This window comes from Chrysemys picta, chromosome 1 (assembly GCF_011386835.1).
Source record: "Chrysemys picta bellii isolate R12L10 chromosome 1, ASM1138683v2, whole genome shotgun sequence".
In the NCBI taxonomy this organism is placed as follows: domain Eukaryota; kingdom Metazoa; phylum Chordata; order Testudines; family Emydidae; genus Chrysemys; species Chrysemys picta.
Genome location: NC_088791.1, coordinates 190,458,833 through 190,477,906, shown reverse-complemented (window position 1 = coordinate 190,477,906; position 19,074 = coordinate 190,458,833).

Here is a 19,074-nt window from a genome sequence, read left to right as displayed (position 1 = left end):
CTTATGTACTACATAATAAGCATGACCATAAATGATCATGAAGAACCACTAGATATATATAACTGTGACTGTTTTAGTACTTACCAAACAAGCACCCTCCCATCATTTTATATTAGCTTGGCTCCCTACATTCCCCACTCCAAGCCAATCTGTGTCTAGAATTTTTAACTATTTTCAGTGGGCAAAGATATACTGGACACTAACTCCTTAAATAACATAAGGGAATCTACAAAGCCGAATAGGGGTTACAGTGGGAATCTCATAATTCAAGTTAAACTACTGCCTGAATATGTGTGTCATTTTCACAGAGTGGCTTCCTTTAAGAAATGCTAGCTCCTATTTCAACAACCAAAGAGGAGAATTCTCTAGTCTTTCTCACAGAAAGAGTAAATAGGATTCTGCTTCAGCTGATCCATTGTGCTCCAAATGCTAGTGATAAGTATCTTATGTAACCCTTCTGCCAGGCCGAGTTGATGGCAGTAAGGGCCGGGTTCAGTACATAGGGGTCCCCTCCCAACAACACAACGCAAAACCAGCTCGAGCCCCCACCCAGTGACCTGGGAAAGTCTTACACACACCCCTGGGTACCTCAAAGAGGCAATACTTCCCCTCTCACAAGCACAGAGTCTCGGTGTAGCAGAAAATCTTTAATAACATGAGGTAAACGACATGAGCATTAAATTGGGAAAACACCACAACTATGGTTCATAGGCCAAACCATGAGTAAAGACCCACCCCAGCAAACTGGGCTGTGTCTTTTCCTTTGGTTATTGAGTCCAGCAACCGAAAAATCACCCAAAGTCCCAAAAGTCCAACACCCCCAAAGTCTCTGTCCCTGGTCAGTGCAGCCCCAGAGTTCAAAAGTTTATCTGCAGAGATTACCTCCCAGCCTGGATGGAAATGGGGGGGCAGGGGTGTTAAGGGGCACCTAACGTGGTCCAACTGCCCCGCCTCTCCATGGGGTTCTGCTGCAGCCTTCACCGCGAGCCACTCCGCTCCGCTCCACTCCACCAGCCATCCTGTGAGCCACTCCAGTCATCCTGCGAACTGCTCTGCTTTGCCAGCCGCTCTGCTCCACCAGCCATCCCACAAGCCACTCCAGTCATCCCACAAACTGCTGTGCTCCACCAGCTGTTCCGCTCCACTCACCGTTCAGAAACATATCTTCAGCCCCCTCCCCCCACTACTTAACACAGCACTCAGTGATTTCAGCTCTTAGGTGATTTCAGCTTGTAGTAGGGGAACCTCAGTGTTGGTGCAACATTGGCCCAAAATGAATTCAGCTCAGCAGCCTGTAACTAGACTCCTAATAGAATCAAAATTAGCTCTGATATTCTACAGGAGAGAGAGAGGTGCAGTTGTTGTTTCAGGCCCTCAAAGGCAGCCCACACCACCAGGTACAGCTATCTGTCTCCAGCCTCTCTCAATTTACTGGGTTTTGGAACCCATGTCCCTTGTCTAGCGAGTGCTACTTAGTTGATGGCGAGTCCCTCTGTCATAAAACAGTTCCACTGTCCTTGTTTCACATAATCAGGGTAACAACCCTTTATTCTTCCTGCCCCAGTAACAGAGAAACTGGGGATCCGACAGCAGACAAAGTGACCATTTGGGCTGCTGTGGGATCATGGTAGGCGGGGTGGGTGTGCCTATGCAAACAAGATCAGCCCCTGAAATTCTTTTGCACAACTCGCCACAATTCACCACCAGATGTCAGGGTAGAGCTCATCCTGACTCTGCTTACATCTATAAATGAATATATAATTAATTTTATTATTATAATTATTGAAAGCCTCTGAACATTGAAACACGAACTATAAAAGAAACAAAAACTTGGTTTTGTGACAGTTAAGGTTGTCTCAGGAAATACCACACCAGCCCCAACCATAAAAGCACGGAAACAAGACGTTAAAGGAAAAGCTTCCTGCATTTTTTACCACTTTTGCATTGCCTACAGTGAGCTAACAAGCTCCATTAGGCTTTCACCCAACTTCATCAAACTTACATATTTGTGCAAAACATTAAGCACAATCTCAGATTCACTTCTATCAACAGATCGGCACATCTGACTGTCACACTACATGGGGGGAGTTTTCTGCCATGGTATTGCTTATGTCACCACTAAGGTTTTGTATTAGAGTGCAAGTGTGTGGTTGTGTGTATGCTGTTGTGACCAGCTCCAACACAATATAAAGTCCTTCACATATATTTTTAAAAATCTTTCTTATTATTCTTTTTGACCAGAAGAAATAAGATAGGACAGCATAAGAATACTTCTTTAAAATTTTTGTTTGAGAAGAAACTTTCTCCAAATTTGGCAGAAATCTAGCTCCAGAAATGATGTGTTGGGCTATTCAAGTGCTCCTCCCGTATTGTTTCCCTTGCCGTTAATGGAAATGAATCTTGGCTCACAAGCTTGAAGAACTTGAGTATTTGTGAGTACCGGGTGGGTTTTACAAGCCCTATTAAAAAAATGAGTATATATTGTGTGTTGGTGAAGAGGACTAGACATGGTCCTGATTGCTATATAATTACAAGAGGATAAAGGAATGATACAATTAAAGCAGCAATATAGGTACTCTTCATTCTTTATTTTTTGAGCTACTCTCAGTTGACCAAAATCCTTTATTTTCCTCCTGAAATCTCATGCCTCAGAGAGGAGAAAGACAAATACATTGAATGAAAACAGGAGTAAGATCATTTTGTTCTCTGTCAAACCTCTTCACTCACCAGGGAACCTAGCCCCAGTCTTCTTCTCTATTGTTTCATTTTGTCTTGCTATTTTACAAATAATTGTAATAAATAAATACAAGTTTTCCAATGGCCCAGTGCAGTGAATTTAATTTCCACTTTTCTACCAGGACCTACCTCTCATTTCAATATGAGAGGGGCAAGTTGGTTGTGACGCCTTGACACCTTTTTGCAACCAATCTGAGGGTTATGACCTCCAAGATGAGAACTCATGAGCTAGTGCTTCCACATGGGAGACATGAGCTTGAACTCTAACCGCAGTGTTTTGTTTCACAAATGCTGGTCATCCGAAGACAGGAGCATCCCAGAAGTGACCTTCACAGCTCTAGAGGAAGAACCCAGTAATATTTGGTGATGCTATCAAGGCAACGTGGCTGTGGTGCTGTCTGATTCTACAGTGGCGCAGTATTTTAAGTGGATCCTAATGCCAATAAGTTGCTTAGCTACATCTCTTAGCCACTGGTCCTGCTACTAGACAGGAGTAGTTTAGCAGTCATTTTCGCAGCTCTTTTATTAATATAGTCTGTGATGAAATCCACACATCTCCACCATTTGCACATCTCCACCTGTGTGCTTGGTAACCCACTGAAACTTTTCCTATTGTCAAATTGCATATATCTGCCATTCATAAGCTATAGCCCTGAGCAGCATTAACATGCTCTGTCTGTTATGTTGTTTTCCTCTCTCCCTAAGGTATCAATCATATGTTTGGCTTTACCCTTATTTTTTCCAACATTTCCACCAGCCACCTTTTCATTTGTACTTTTTGAGGCTGTTAGGGTTCATCTGCCTGAGATCATGCCTGTGTTGTAAGTCGACATGGCATCCTACCAAGTAGGAGGTGTTGGCTTGTCCTCAGGATTTCAAAGCAGTGTTTGTAGTAAGTTGCTATGCTTTTCAGGGCAGGCCATGGGAACATATGGCTCCTACTGATTAAAATGCATATTTAGGAGAAAGGAAATTAATACAGAATATACACACAGCCTCCAAGTTGGAAGATAATCTAGAAAAAGGGAAGACAATGTCCAACCTTGCAGATCAACATTTTCAGACAAGTGTGAGGATTTTCTCCATAAAAGTTGGAAGAAATGTAATTATTATATTACACAGTGAATAATGGGCCATTTTTCCTTTAAAAAGTACTTGGCCATATCCTCTGGTCGTTACTTGGAGTTATAGACTGCCACCCTTTTTTGCCTTGACCATACTTTACTCCCTGATTTGATTACTTCAATACGACTACTCAGAAGTAATGGACTATTTAATGTGAGGAAAGGTAGTGGGAAATCTCTCCCTCCATTTTTACTGACACTCTATTCAGGCAAATTGCTCAACTGTGCATAATGCAACAGTTTCTTTCCATTTTCATAATACATTTTTGCCCATATATTGTCAAGCTGTTGAGCTGCTAAATGGTTTTCTTGTCAAATTAGATCCTGAAAGAGACGAGGGAGGTGGTGATAAGTAGGGTTGTGGGGGGTATTTTATTTCCAGACTGCCTAATATTTCTGAGTGTTGGGGGATTCGTTTTTGTTTCGGTTGGAACTAACTGAATTTCCTGGCTTTGATAGTTGTGTTTTTAAAAATTACAAAGTGCAACCCAGCTCCCAGCAGCCACTGTCATTTTAATCTTCATGTCAACTAGACCTGGTCTGACCAGGGTTACACAATACAGTAGTAAAAACAACAGTGCCCAGCTTACAGTAATGCTTTCCCATAACTAGCACTGGCAGAGCTGCCTGTGGTAGTGCAATAGTGGGAAACACTGAAAAAAATGCTAGTGTGGACAAGGCCTTTGCCTCCTTGAAATCCTTGTCATTCTTCTGGGCTGTATTTGTTGGGTCACTTTATTAGGGCAATCCACAATGTTTAACTTGATTACTTATTGCCAGTACCTTAGAATGGTTCTTTTTTACACTGATCTTAGCAACTATTAATTATGAGTGTAACTTAAGTCCATAATAAGTTCTAGGTTGTTGAATACAGATTCTAAGATCTCATGGGACATCACAATTTAGAATACGTGTTTCCAATAGGAATAGCTCTAACTTATTGCCCTGAGTATTATCTTGCACACTTACAGGAGAACACACTAAATATGGTTCTGATTCAAATCCCATTGAAGTTAATGGAAGTCTTTTTATTGACTTCAGTGTGCTTTGGATTCATACTATATGATCATTGAATGGGTAATGATAGAATATGGAGGATGACTGTGTGTGTTTTGATAGATAATAGTAGCATATATGATCATTGGAGGTGTATTGCAAAATGCATTGTGTATAATTACATTTGATAAAATATTATGGATAATAACTAATATGAATCTTAGAAGAGAAACAATAAGGAAACTACTAAAGTAAATTCCATAAAATCAGTGGAGTTGCCCCAATTCACCTCAGACATAAATAATAAAATGTCATTAACAAAAGTGTATCTGTGGGGATTTGAGAGGTTGGGGAGGAAGTGGAGGTGGTCAGAGGTTTAAGCTGATTATCCTAAAATGGAAGTGTAAGTTTGTCAGCCAAAAATAATTTGGACACTCCTTAAGTGGCAGCGCTCATAAGCTATTCAACAATGAGATCCAACAAATCCTTAAAAAAGTAGGCCTGAAAATTAATCTGTGGATTTAGTCATAGCAACTGATATGTGGTCCAAAGATGTCCCTTTAAAAATGGTCAGCTGAAATAAATTGTGTTATTTCATAGAGTAACTGCTTGTTCCAACATTTAACTCACTCAGAACTAAGGATGATATCCTGGGGCCAACAAAATCAGTGGCAAAACCCCAACTGATTTCAGTGGGACCAGGATTTTCACCCTCAGTTCTCAGTGAGTTAAATGTTAGAACAAGCAGTCACTCTGTAAAATCAGATTTAACTCACTGAGAACTGAGGGTGAAATTCTGGCCCCAGTTAAAGTCAATAGCAACCTTTCCTTGACTTTGCTGAGGAAGGATTTCACCCAGAACATTTTTAATATGATTTTTCCTACTTTATTTATTCATTCTAGAGATGGGTCTAATTCACCCTCCCACTCTCTGCAAACTTGTAGAAAATTTGAATCCAGATTTGGCTCTGAACTTTTCAGTTTGGGCCAGTTTCTAACACATTCACACACCCACTCCATTACATTTGTCCATTTCTGCTGATGTCTCCAGTTAGAAGTATATAATCTGAGATTCTCAAAGTCCAGCCATTATCTATGCTCCCTTGTCTCTCTTTAGGTCAAAGTTTTGACCCTAACCCAATCTTTGGTTCTGTCTTTTCATTAAAGTATTGTTTCCTTTGCCATTGATCTAATGGTTTGCCTGAACATCTTCCGTTTTTCATTGCCCTGTGCTATGAATCTTCTTTTTATTTTTGGTACAGATCTCACACATTCCTCTGATAATTTCTCATCCACTTTTTGCATAGCCAATGTTTTAGGTTTTTACCTGCTTACAGCCTAACATCTTGTTTCCCGATTGTCCAGAACCTGGGACACACTCTGTCAGGGTAGAATCATAAAATATCAGGATTGGAAGAGACCTCAGAAGGTCATCTAGTCCAACTCCCTGCTCAAAGCAGGACCAATCTCCAAACAGATTTTTGCCCCAGATCCTTAAATGACCCCCCTCAAGGATTGAACTCACAACCCTGGGTTTAGCAGGCCAATGGTTTTATGATCAGCATAACAACAAAGCTGCCTGGAAAATTTTCCCTAAAAATCAACACTGACAATATCTGCCCTTTTTTTTTTGGTCACTTTTGGCAATGAATTAAACTACATTTTTCTCTTCCCCCTCATCCCAATGTAGAGCCCCTTTAAACAAAAAGAATAAATAGTTAAGGATTTTTAGATGGAACTTGTGCCCACTGGTCCCATATATAGTATGTTGTTCTGCCCCTGGTGTTTAGCTTATCACAACTGAGTATATCAAATACTATGTCTGCATCTTCTTAGTCACACTGTGCCTTTAAGGATCACTGCTCTTTTTTCCAGTTATGTAAGTTCAAATCCCTTTATGCCCAATGTAAGGAGTTTAGGGTTGAAGCAAAAGGGCGTTTTAAAACCTATTATTTGCAGGTGCAGTTTCTTAATTAATAGATTGGAAGTCTTTTGTCAGATGACCATTAATGGTTCATTTAACTACCTGTATTAGCCATTTCTGGTGAACTGCAAAGCTCTCCAAGTTCTTTTGTAAGATCGACCAATAGAGGAAAAATGGTATTTATCCATTGTTCAAAAATGCAATTAGTTTCTATTTAAATAGGAATGGAGACAATTATGCCCATCTACAGAACCAGAGAAATTGGCGCTGCTTGCTTCCTGGTTTCCCTGCTCAATTTCTGGCTTCCCTGAAACAGACTGTCATCATAACAACCATACACTCACACAGGTGAGGATGAAATATCTCTCTTCTCCTTGTTTGGGGTAGTTGTGGTGTCATTAACTCTGCCAGAAAGCCTACAGCTCAGATTTCTCAGGCTCTTACAGAGGTCATTTTAAATGCTACATCCCTTTGTCTTGTAACAAGCCCTTTTCCCCAAGTCACCTTGGAGTTAAGTTTGCAGGATGATGCTCTTGGGAAGGGGAATGAAGTGTTCTGAAGGGGGCAGCATCTTGTGTAGACCATATGTGGAGGTTAATTGCTGTAGTCTCTGGTTTGCAGTGGAAGGATTGAGGAGGACTTTGTCTCCTGTCTCTAATTACTGGTTGTGTTTAAAGGACAGTAAGTAAAGTTTTCTTTGGGACAGTGAGGATTTGTGGCCTTCTGGTGGCTCCCCACCAGAGTTACGGGCTCAGTCATGACTCTGCACCCTAAGCCCAGAGTAAGGGGCAGTGCATTGTCACACAGCCCCGGGAACAATCCAGAGCAGGATCTCAGAATCACAGTCTCCCTTCTGATTTACCTGTTGCCCCAGGGGAGGGAGTCGTCTGACACACTGGCACAGCTATGTTACCTGGTACATTTGGGGAGCGGGGCAGATCCAAGGTACCACCCATTCCTCCCCAGCTCCCACATCACCTATGTGAGAGTGGGACATAGCAGCTCCGCATGGTCTATTTCTTCTTCTGCACTGCCAGCAGCCATCGGGGTAGCTGGTGCAAGGGAGTAAGGCGATTCCTCATGCTGCCTTCCTCTCCCTTGCTAATGTGCCAGACCACAGTCTGTCCCTAAGTGCTGGAGTCTTGGGGCTTGTCTACATGGGACACTCAGAGTTAATTCTATTGTCTATACCGGGTGTCTGCCATATCTCCATACCCTAGATTCATTAGGTCAGGCTGCACTGTTTCTTTCAACTAAATAATCATTTATCAAGAAATCTTCATTTTTCCCAATAACACTGTTTTATAAAGATCCCACCCTACTAACATGCCGTATGTTATATCCCCCCGTTCTCTTTCTCCATTCCCACCCACCAGCTCTCTGAGGTCTTTTTTCTTATGATGTTGAACATATAATCTTGCCCTCTGCAGGCCAGATGAGATGACCCTACCTCCAGCCTATGACCTTAAAGTTACCACAGGTGAAAAGATCATGCCAAAAAATCTATATGGGTGTTTGCTATAGTCACTCTTCTTCAGAAAGCTTTCAAGCTCTTTTTATTAACAGTTGCTGATTTTACTCAGCATCCCTTTTTAAGACGGTAACCTTATTCCCTGAGGTAATTCTATGCCTTCCTGTTTCTGCAGGCAGGATGAACTATTTCTGGGGTCATGGCTCAGCTCTCTGTGTCTACAGTGAACTCTGACTGAGGTCATGCATTTAGTCTTCAGCACGTCTGTAACCAAATGGATGTTACACTGACCCCTGGGAGAGAAACCAGTGCCAAAAATGCTACCTTCACTAACTAGTTGTGATCTTCAGACTGACCAGTTACTAGAGCAGCTGTCAAGGGCAACTAGGGCAGATGGTCTTGAACCCTCTTCTGCTGACCAGTTTGATTCCTCAAAGTGTGAGGACTCTTGCTTACAGATATTTTTGGATTCTCCCTTATTGTAAACTATCATTATCAAGCCAAAAATGTCTTAGGGTGCCTGCACCTACCGAGACAAATGATTAACAAAAAATATCTAAAAAGCTCCTTGGTGTTCAGATCAGATTGACAGAGTCTTACCAAGCACATGAATTAGAACATGTCTAATGATAACATATTGCATTCTTATCTCGGTCATTTTTAAATAGTCCCAGGGCAACACACAAGGTACAGAACATGAACATTTTTTAAGCTCTCACTCTGTTGCGAAATAAGTGGATTGACATACCAGTGTCATATGATAGGCGGTGCTTCCAGTCCCTCCTATTATTAAGATTGCTCGACATGTCCCATTATAACGCCCTTTTTACAATTGCTTAGAACTTTGCCAAACTTTAACCATTTGTGATGAAATTTTCCTTGCCAGGTGGCTGTCTCAGAATGATTATTGTTTCTTAATTTCAGCCAGAATGATTCAGCTGTTTCCAAAATCAAGGCCATGATTTGTTCGTCCATGTTAAAAAAATTCTGGCGACCTTTAAATGGAAAAGCTCTAGCGCCTCCGTGCTTTGAAGCTAGTACTTGAAATTTGGTAGCAAGGTGGCTTTTGTCAGGAATGTGCCTTTGGTCATCCCCATGAAAATCCATCTAAGTTTGGCCAAGTTACAAGCCCCTGAAAAAAATCATAGTTTGCACACACTCAGTAATAGATTTCTTAAGTGTTAGCAGGTAAATTCCCCAAAGATTCCAGTTGCACTCAGCATGCTCCAGCCCAGGGCTGAACAGGACGTTCCTTGTAATTGCAAGCTCTGGGCTGTTGAAGGCTACACCAAGTCTGGGTGCTTGAACTGAGACAAGGGAGACTGTCTCTCCTGTGTTTTCAGTGACCTCCCTCCCACCTCACCCGCTGCTGGTCCCAGGTAGCCTGGAGGAGGAATCTGCCTGATTTGAATGCAGAGTAAACAAGAGCTGGAACAGTGGGGAGGGGCATGAGAAGTAGACTGGAATAAAGAGGTTGGAGGCACCAAAACTGGAACTGGAGGTGAGTAGGAAGAAGGGGGCACTGGGAGTGGGAGCTGGGGTAGGGAGGAGGAGGAGGAGGAGGAGGAGACTGGAACTGGCTAGGCAAGGAGACCGGGATTGGGAGCTGGAGGGACTGAGACTAGCTGGGCAAGAAGACTGGAACAGGGAGCCGGGGAAGGAAAGGTGTGTGTGTGTGTGGGGGGGGGGGGGACTGGAAGCCAGTAGGTGGTGGAGAAACTGGGACTACTTGGGCAAGGAATCTGGGACTGAGGCCCAGAGGGGCAGGTGGTGAGGGGGAGGGGTGACAGCTCTGAAGAGGAAGCACAGTGTGTGGGGGAGAACTGCTATTGTTTGAGCAAGAAGACTGGAGACAAGGAGTGGGGGAACTGGGAGTGGCTGGGATTGGGATGGAAGGCCTGAGGAACAAAGTCTGGAACTAGCTATGTGAGGAGAAAGCAACTGGGACCAGGAGCCGGGGCAATGGTGCTGCCCCCCTCCTTATTCCAGTCCGCGCTCCCCGCCGCCCCCTAGAGTTGGGGCCAGGATCAGGCCATGGCTCCAGGAGGGGAGGGCGCAGACAGAGGTAAGTGGGCCGAGCCTGGGGCCACAGCTGGGGATGGGCATGGAGCTCTGGGTGTGGGGCTGGCAGCCGGGGCCCTGGGTGCGGGCCAGGAGCAGAGCCCCGCATAAAATGTAGGAGTGCTGCAGCACCCCAGCACTCCTAGTTCCCACGCCTATGGCCAGGGGTAGGGAAGAGACAGGACTGGGACAGGACAGGTTGGAGGGAATGGAGCAAAAAGGGTCAAGCAATAGGTTGTCAGCACCACCTCTGTAAAATGGGGATAATACCACCCACTCATGTCACAAAGGTGTCGTGCAAATATATTCATTAATGTTTGGGAAGCATTCTGATTCTGTAGTGATGAATGCCATAGAAAAGCCAATGAGAAAATTGTAATTCTGTCTCCAGGGCAGGGCTGGAATAGCGCACAGTGAATGAGGCCTGGGGCCACATAGTGAACAAGGAGAGAACTAAATATTGAATAGTTGCTCATTCAAGCTCACCATCCAGCCTACGCAATGAAGGAGGCAAGGGTCCTGTGGAAAAAATAGTACGTGATCAAGTAACTAAGATTACATCATACTGTATGTGCACACAAGGGGGCTGAATTAAAGTTGCACAGACAACTTTTTCTGGCATTTCATAGCTTTTCGAGTACTTAACTTTGCAACCTTTAAAAATGTTGCTTTGATGCAGTTTTATGTGTAATTTTAACTAACTTACAGAAATCCTCAGTTAAGATGTTAAAAAAAAAAAAAGACAAGAGGAAGCTGGGAATGGGTGACAGGGGATGGATCATTTGATGATTACCTGTTCTGTTCATTCTCTCTGGGGCACCTGGCATTGGCCACTCTTGGAAGACAGGATACGAGGCTAGATGGATCTTTGGTCTGACCCAGTATGGCCATTCTTATGTTCATTTTGCTGGAGTCCACTTCAGTTTAGCTAAGTCCCATCCAGCCATCTCCTGTTATTTGATAAAGTACTGAAACAATGATTAACACCCTTCCCCCTGCATGGCTTCCCAGCGCTTGCTTGTCCCAGCATGGCAGCCCCACCCAATCTTTTGACATGTTAAGGCACAGCAGAGTTGACGTTACTTTGGGGCAAAGCTTTACGACATCTGCTTTAGTCTGAGGCAACTGCACATCAAAGAAGTGGGACTAACGAAAGGGACTACATTTTGAAGACTGGTCCAGCTCTTTGACCCTGTGTGCCACTCCATATGCATTCTAGCTGCCAAAACAGAGCTTCAAGCTTTCCAGAACCTTGTTCATTGGGCCCAGCTCCATCTTCAAACGCTTCAACTTGACGGCACCCAATCCCTTCTTATCTGGCAAAGGGAGTTTACTGAGAGAGGTCTGGGAAGGATGCAAGAGGGTGGAGCTGGAGCACACTGTCCTATGGCAAGCCTGGGCTGGTGGAGCAGTTCTAGGCGCCTTGTGGAACTGAGTGAATATTACCCATTATACCAGGCGGTAGAAGGTTATTGTAGTATTGTTCTTTCCCCCCTTTTTTTAATTGCAAAGTTTTAACTGTAAAACAATACTTCACAAATGCTAATCACTGCAACCCCTAATTCATATTTCACTTTAAACACAATTATGTTATAGGCAGTTACTGGGGTGGATCAGATGATTATTCTGTTACCTTTGGGTGCACAAATAAGCTGCTGAGTGTGAAGAGGTTGTTATCAACAGCAACGCAAAAGAATAGATGTGCACACAATGGCTTTTGAACTCTCACAAAGATTTGCAGTTAGCCTTGTTTCATGGCACTTGTGACATTACCCATATTTTCATGTGTATAATACAGGGTCAGATTCTCCCCTTGCAAAACTCCCGTGGTGTCAGTGGCGCTATCCAGACTGAGACAAGTGTGAGTCCAGCATTGGGTCTCAGGCTCTGTGTTCATGACCTGTGTATACACACTTGTGTAGCTGTCTCTGATGATTTCCCAAAAGCGTGGAGTGATGAAGCACCCTTTGTTTTAAAAGATATCACAAAATATCTATGCATATCCACATAGTCCTTATTCAAGTACATGGGAATGAAGATTAAACCTTAAAGAAACTGTAACAGCTGGGAAAATCACAGAAATGAATATCATTACATGCATCTGGTTTGCAAGAACATTAAGATAAGGCCATACGCCCTTAAGAAGGCTAGAAATTATAAACATAGAGTGAGGAGATTAAGAGAACACCCAAGCAAAGTCTACATAAAGATCCGTAAAGTGACCAATTTATCCTGGGTATGTTATGTAGTGCTGTTGGGTCTATGGTTAGCAGGAGATGGCTTAATGATCTAAATGCTGAGTTGGGACTACCTAGAAGGCCTGAACCCAGAGGTTAAATGCAGCAAGGTTTTCCAAACCTTTCCTTCTCATAAGGTGGATACGCTGAGCACCATGCAGTTTACTGTTGTTGTTCTTAAAACTCACTTACAGCACTTTACAAACATAGGCCACCAGCCCCTGGGCCCCACAAAGCATCTCAAGGGGCTGCAGGGGGAGCCAACTGTACCATCTCAAGGGCCAGGACAGCTTGCACTCCCTTGCTGCACACTGGGGAAGGGTTGTGCCAATAGGAGACCTAGTCGCTCAGCACCTCTCAGGAACGGGCTCTCATTTAGCTCCCACCAGTTATAAGTGAAGAATGACAGTTCTTTAGATGGCTGGTCTGCAGGGTTTATAAAATCCAGGACAAAATACTCCAAGCCTGATTTTCTGTCACACTAAGGCACCTTTGCATTGTTCTGGAAGTGAATGTAACTTTAAATCCACCTCAGTAGTAACTGAGGATTCAGGTTTATGGGCTGATTTACATTAGTTGAGGAATCTGGGCCTGTATTTTGTGAAAAGGAGAGGGACACCAGAGCAGACCTGGAAAAACCTGATTTTCAGAGATACGAGGTCACCTTATTAGAACCTGGTGTGGTCAGAGATGGAAGCCAATGGAGAGTTTTGAACAGTGGTGACATGCGCAGAGTGGCTGGAGAGAAAGATGAGCTTTTGGTTCGAGTACTTTGAGGAGAGGTACGTGCTAGAGAAGAGATCATAATCATTAAGACAAGAAAGGACCAAGGTTCGTATTGTGAATGTCTCTAAACTTTAAAAAACAAGGTTATATGTACTCTGAATGGACATTAATGCTCTGGTGGCATACTTCATACCAGCAGGACTAAGCCCTGGTGCCCTTGACCAGAATTTCTGCTCTTCTTTCACTCCTCATACTAATTTGCTGTGAAGTCTGCTGTGTTCTGAATGACGGCCATTTCCCACCCTAGAGGTGCTATGTTTTAGTTGTTCTTATATGTGCATAATTTGTGAAGCACTTTGAAGGCCCTTTAGGATAAAAGCTGCTCTACAAACACACAACAGTATGGTGGTCATATTGTTCAGTGGGTGCTGTTGCATAATGGAAAGTCACTGCTCCTGAAGCTCTTCCCATTGGAAACAGTTGTTTAATACCATTGGTAGTAACTGATCAATTATTTCAAAGCTTTAATCTGTAATATTTGTAAGCACAATTAATGTGAGTGCACTACGTTGATCTGCATATGTGGCATCACAAAGGAACGCCCAGATTTTATTCCAAAGATGCGTAAATGAGGCAGACAGCCGGATGATAACAGTTCTGTGTTCTGAATGATGCTAGCCTTTCGGTTCTGTCATAAAAAGTATGTATATAAATACAGATAACTCTGAAACTCTCAAGCTGCTGGACACAAGTACGTCTATACTGATGTATCTCTACACTGATGGACCAAGGTTCATGGCAAGATCAAACTCGTATGGTCCCTTATTTTCAGAATGGTCAGTTAGTTTTGTTGGCATGTCTTTAAAATGTATAAATTAGGGCTGCTGTGATGGTCCATTTTGTTGCTTACCCCATGAATCACTTTTTAACAAACCCTGAAGTTTTTTTTTTTTTTTGTTAATAAACAGCTGATTGTAGAAGTTGCTTTGTCCAGATTTTAAGCCTCAGATGTTTCAAAATGTCCTAATTAGAAACCCTGAGATCTTGCTAAGGCACTCTGTATAGGGCATTATTTTATTCTCTTCTAGTAGATCTCCTAAAGTGATTGTTCCCAATAAAAGCCACCTATTGCAGTAGCCTGGCTGGTTAATAATGTTAATCATAGGGTTATGCTACAAGGAGTCCTTGATAGAAAAAAAGAAACTTCCAATATGTTCAGCAATTTTATCCCTTGCTGAGAAGGCCTGGCAAGTGGCTCTTATGATAGGATGCTGAGCTACAACAGAGCATAAAACCATCAAAGGCAAGGAAGCCAAGGGGAGTGCAGACACAATCAACTCTTCAATTTCCAGCTGACCAGGCTTCTAAGTTAAGGAAGCTGATTGCCTCCAACATATCCTTTACAAAGCTGCCAAGTTATTAGGGGGTGCTCAAGGGAAATGGAGTGCAGAAGGCATTCCCAAAAGCTTAAAACTATATTGAATTTCCTTGAATTCGCAATCAAGCTCAACTTATTTTACCCTGAGTAAATAGCATTATTTATGTGTGATGCTAGATAGTTTTCGTTTAAATTAGTTGAAACTAAATATAATTTGAATTTCTTTGTGATTTCACCTTTTTCCCACATGTGAATTACCTGTCAGCATCACCATTTGATTTGCAAAAGTGTTCTAACCTTTTGCACCAGCCTTCTCTTAGTGTACATGTGAGACGATTTCTCGCTCATATGATCTTCAGCTTTCTTTCATGCTGATCCATTTTCCCCTTCTGTGTATATAAGAGCCCAAGATGTGATGTGTTTACTCTTGCTGTCAAATCTTTGGTGGTAATGTGTGCGCATGTTCATATGGAAGGTGGTCTATAAAAATAAGTGGCATTTACTGTTACCTTAAGAGGCAGAAATACACTGAAAGCCAAGACCAGAGCAATGAGATTAGCCTAAAGGGAATAGTTGAGATGGTAAAGTAATAGGGTAGTGCTGCTTAATCAGCAATGATCAGGGCTTTCCATTTATTATTAGTTATTAATATTTTATTAATTGTTTGTATGACAGTAGCACATAGGGGTCCCAATCAAGATGGGGGCCCCATTGTGCTAGGCGCTGTACAAACACAGAGTAAAAGACAGTCCCTGCCCCCACAGGGTTTACAGTCTAAATAGACGAGAGAGGTAACAGATGAGAGGGGAAACGGGTGGAGTGACTTGCCCAGGCTTACCCAGCAGGTCGTAGAAGAGCCGGGATCAGAGCAGATGCTGAGAGAGAACCATCCACATGAGACAAACAGGAGAGCACGTGTCATGGCGGTTGTGAATGCAGATTTGTAGAGTATGGCAATGTGAGACAGAAAGGAGAGGCTGGGCTTGAAAAGCTACAAAATCAGTGACCTGAGGGAGTGCAAGGGAGGCCAGAGCTGGGAAGGGGCCTTGCTGAACTAGATATGGGACTGAGAGCACTTCTCTTCCTATGCAGGAGGATGTCTGCCTTATTCCTGTTTGTGTTCCAGTACTGCCTAGGTGCCCCCGTTGTATCAGGCACTATGCAGACTCATAATAAGAGAGATTCCCTGCCCCAAAGGGCCCACGTTCTAAATAGACAAGACAAAGAGTGGATAAAAGGAAGTATTGTTATTTCCCATTTACAACTGGGAAACTGAGGCACAGAGAGATTGTGACTTGCCCCTGGTCACAAAGGAAGTCAAGAAGAGCCAGGAAATTAACTCTAAGCCCTCGCCTTAATCACAGGACTTTCCTCCCTCTCTGTCTTGGTGAGGCTCAGTTGTAGAAGGATAAGAAAGAAATGTGTGTTCTCTGTTGGGGGAGAGGGAGCCAGAGGAATGGGGCACTGACAGGTTTAAAGGTGGGACCCGCATGGGTGGCAGTTGGAGTTCAGTTGTGACGTGTCCAATGGGTTGTCCGTGATGATGAAGTAAGCACTGACATGTTGGGGCTACTGGCTTCAGTGTGTCCTTTCTTTCCACATCCACTAACAAACCCAAGGCTGGATTCTGTCAGGCACTCTTAAAGAATCAGGACTTAACCTTTGTGGGCAGGAAACTTAGTTACAGCAAGATCTCCTCAGAGAAAGCGGAAATGGGTTTCTCACTTCAGCAGGAATACAGACTGTTGGCATGTGCTCATGACACAAGCTGTAGATACAGGACATGACACAGAACTGAAATCTGTGACCTCTATTATTAAATGACGTATTTTAGTTCCAGTGGGCTAGATTCTCAGCTGGTGTCAATCAGCAAAGCTCTGATTGACACCAGCTGAGGATTTGGCCCAACATATTATTCTTTTGGCTGCTTTCATGGAGCATTTTCACGGCGGTAACTCTCCGAGCTGTATGTCACACTACCTATTTCCTGTGATAATGTCTGAGTGTGTGCTTTGACAGCATGATTGCTTTTGAATTGGCTGGCCTCCAGGTTCAGTATAGCTGCAAATAGGCCTACCGATTTATCGGCACATGAGCCTGCAAAATTGCTACTGAAAAATTTAATTTTCAATTAAGGGTTTGCAACAGTTTGTCACGTGGCTGCTGCCCCGGGGGGAGACGGGGGAGAGAAAGGCGGGGATAGGGCATTCAGCCTGCAGAATAGTAACTCACACTAACATATGGTTAAACATACTGACTTCAGATAGCAAAATCCAACCTTCATGTATTTATAGGCTAATGACTGCTGAACCCCCCCTTAGGAAAATTAGGGGGGTTGTTTTTGTGTTTTGCTTTCAGCGGCCTTGCACATATTGGCCCCAGTCTTCGTCCCTTGTTGTGCATGTCTATCAGGTCTAAATGTTATTAGGCTAGGACAAAAACCTCAGGTAGCCTCTCCCTCCTCTACAATGACAGCAGTTAGAAAAGCTAGACTCCTGCTGGGAGTAACAAGGCACCCTGTCAAGGTCAATGGTGGGGATGCAGGCATCTGCAGACAAGCACTTGCCCCCATTCTACACTCATGGTCATTGTTGCTTTCCACTGACCAGCTGCCTGTGATCCCTGGACCAAAAACAAAATGGGTAACACAGCCCCCATTCAACTGAGATTAAATGCCTGAAATGAGCCACACCTCTGAACAATTGCTTCCTATAAGAGGAACAGCATTCAATAGCCATGGAGCCCCATTGATCAGTGTTATAAAAGAGGTGAAGTCCTGCATGAAAAAGGTTTCACACCGCCCCTTAAACTAGCTCTGATTCTTCTGAGTCTCCCTTCTTTCACATTCTGACTGTCCATTTTGCCCACATTGTAGTCAGTATCTATCACATCCCAAGATTCAGGCAGAGATCTTAAAAATTCACACATACTCACTGTAAGGCATCTTATTCCTCACTGATCACATTAGGACCATTGTCTGTACAACTTTACTACTTTAACAATTAGTTACTATCATTCATACTGTTCAATCAGCTGTTAAATCCTCATTTATGTTAATTTGAATGTAAATGCACTGTTCAGTAAAATGTTAGATTGCCATGTTTACAAATATACTATAGGTATTTAGAAATTTAGAAGATACAAAACATACTGTTTAAGCTACTTGTGATGCCAGCTTAAATAACTTAACTGTATTTATCAGTTACTTAGCAATTCTTTTCACATATTACTGCTTTTCTGCCCACCACACTGGTCACCCAAGACAAAAATGTGATATCTTTTTAAAATAATTTAATAACTGGTAATCTCCACTATGGAATTTAATTATACACAAATAGTATAATTTAGCAGGAACACATTTTTCTAATCCATGGAGACATTTTTTAAGGCTGTTGAATTTACAGATAAGGGGAAAACAATCTCTCTAGGCTGGTAGTTGTAGATCTACTTTGGGGTCTGTACACATGTCAACATTAAAGCAATTGTTCTAAAATGGGCCAAACAATTTAAATCTAATTAGTCCAAGAATTAGTTTCAAGTTAATTTGCCTTCATACATTATCTTCCCTTTCTATATCTCTGTCTTGTGACAGAGTGCATCTTATTTCTTCGACTTATTTTTTTTCTAATGTACTTTCAACAGGATTAGGTCACTTAGATGCATGAAGTCTATCATCAGTCTATATTGTAGAAACTATTCCCCATGTACACACTGGCTATGTTCAAAACAGATTCCAACTTCAGATGTATGTGAAACCAAGTGGGAAGGGATTGCATTGCTTTCTGCCTTTTCATGTGTAGCCCTGAGGTCAAGGGCATCCTGAGGTCCTAAGTCAAATGAGTTTGGCGGTCCTAACTCTAGTAAATAGTTGCCCAGGTCACACACAAAAAAGTAACATGCTCGCAATTCTCTAGTTGGGGAAATGACTAGCGTGAAATTGACAAGGAGACTGACTTGCATCGCACCCTAGAAATGGTTGTCTCTCTAAGTAAAAGTGGAGGTCACTTAAAAGGTCATATGCAAATATTTGCACTCAGGCTGCCTGTATTCTGCTTTGTCTCTTGATAAATGAAGAACAGCAAGTTCTAGTCTTTGTATTAATTTTGGTCACTAGGCTATCATCTCCACAAAACAAAGAATCATCATAAGTGTAGATTTGCCACAAGGAATAAACTCATATTATCATCATATGAATCCCTGGGTTTCCATCCTCCCATAGCTACAGGCCCTTCAATGCCAAAGCAACCCCAAAGTCTGTATGTATGAGAATCTGGTAATAGGTAGAACAAATATGTCCAACCAATTTTATATAAGGCATGGGGGAAATTTTTGATTGAAAATAATATCAGAATGTCCAGCTGAAAAGGTAACTTGGCAGTGTCTGGTCAGATGTACCAAAAGTCCGGTTGCCACGGGTGGGG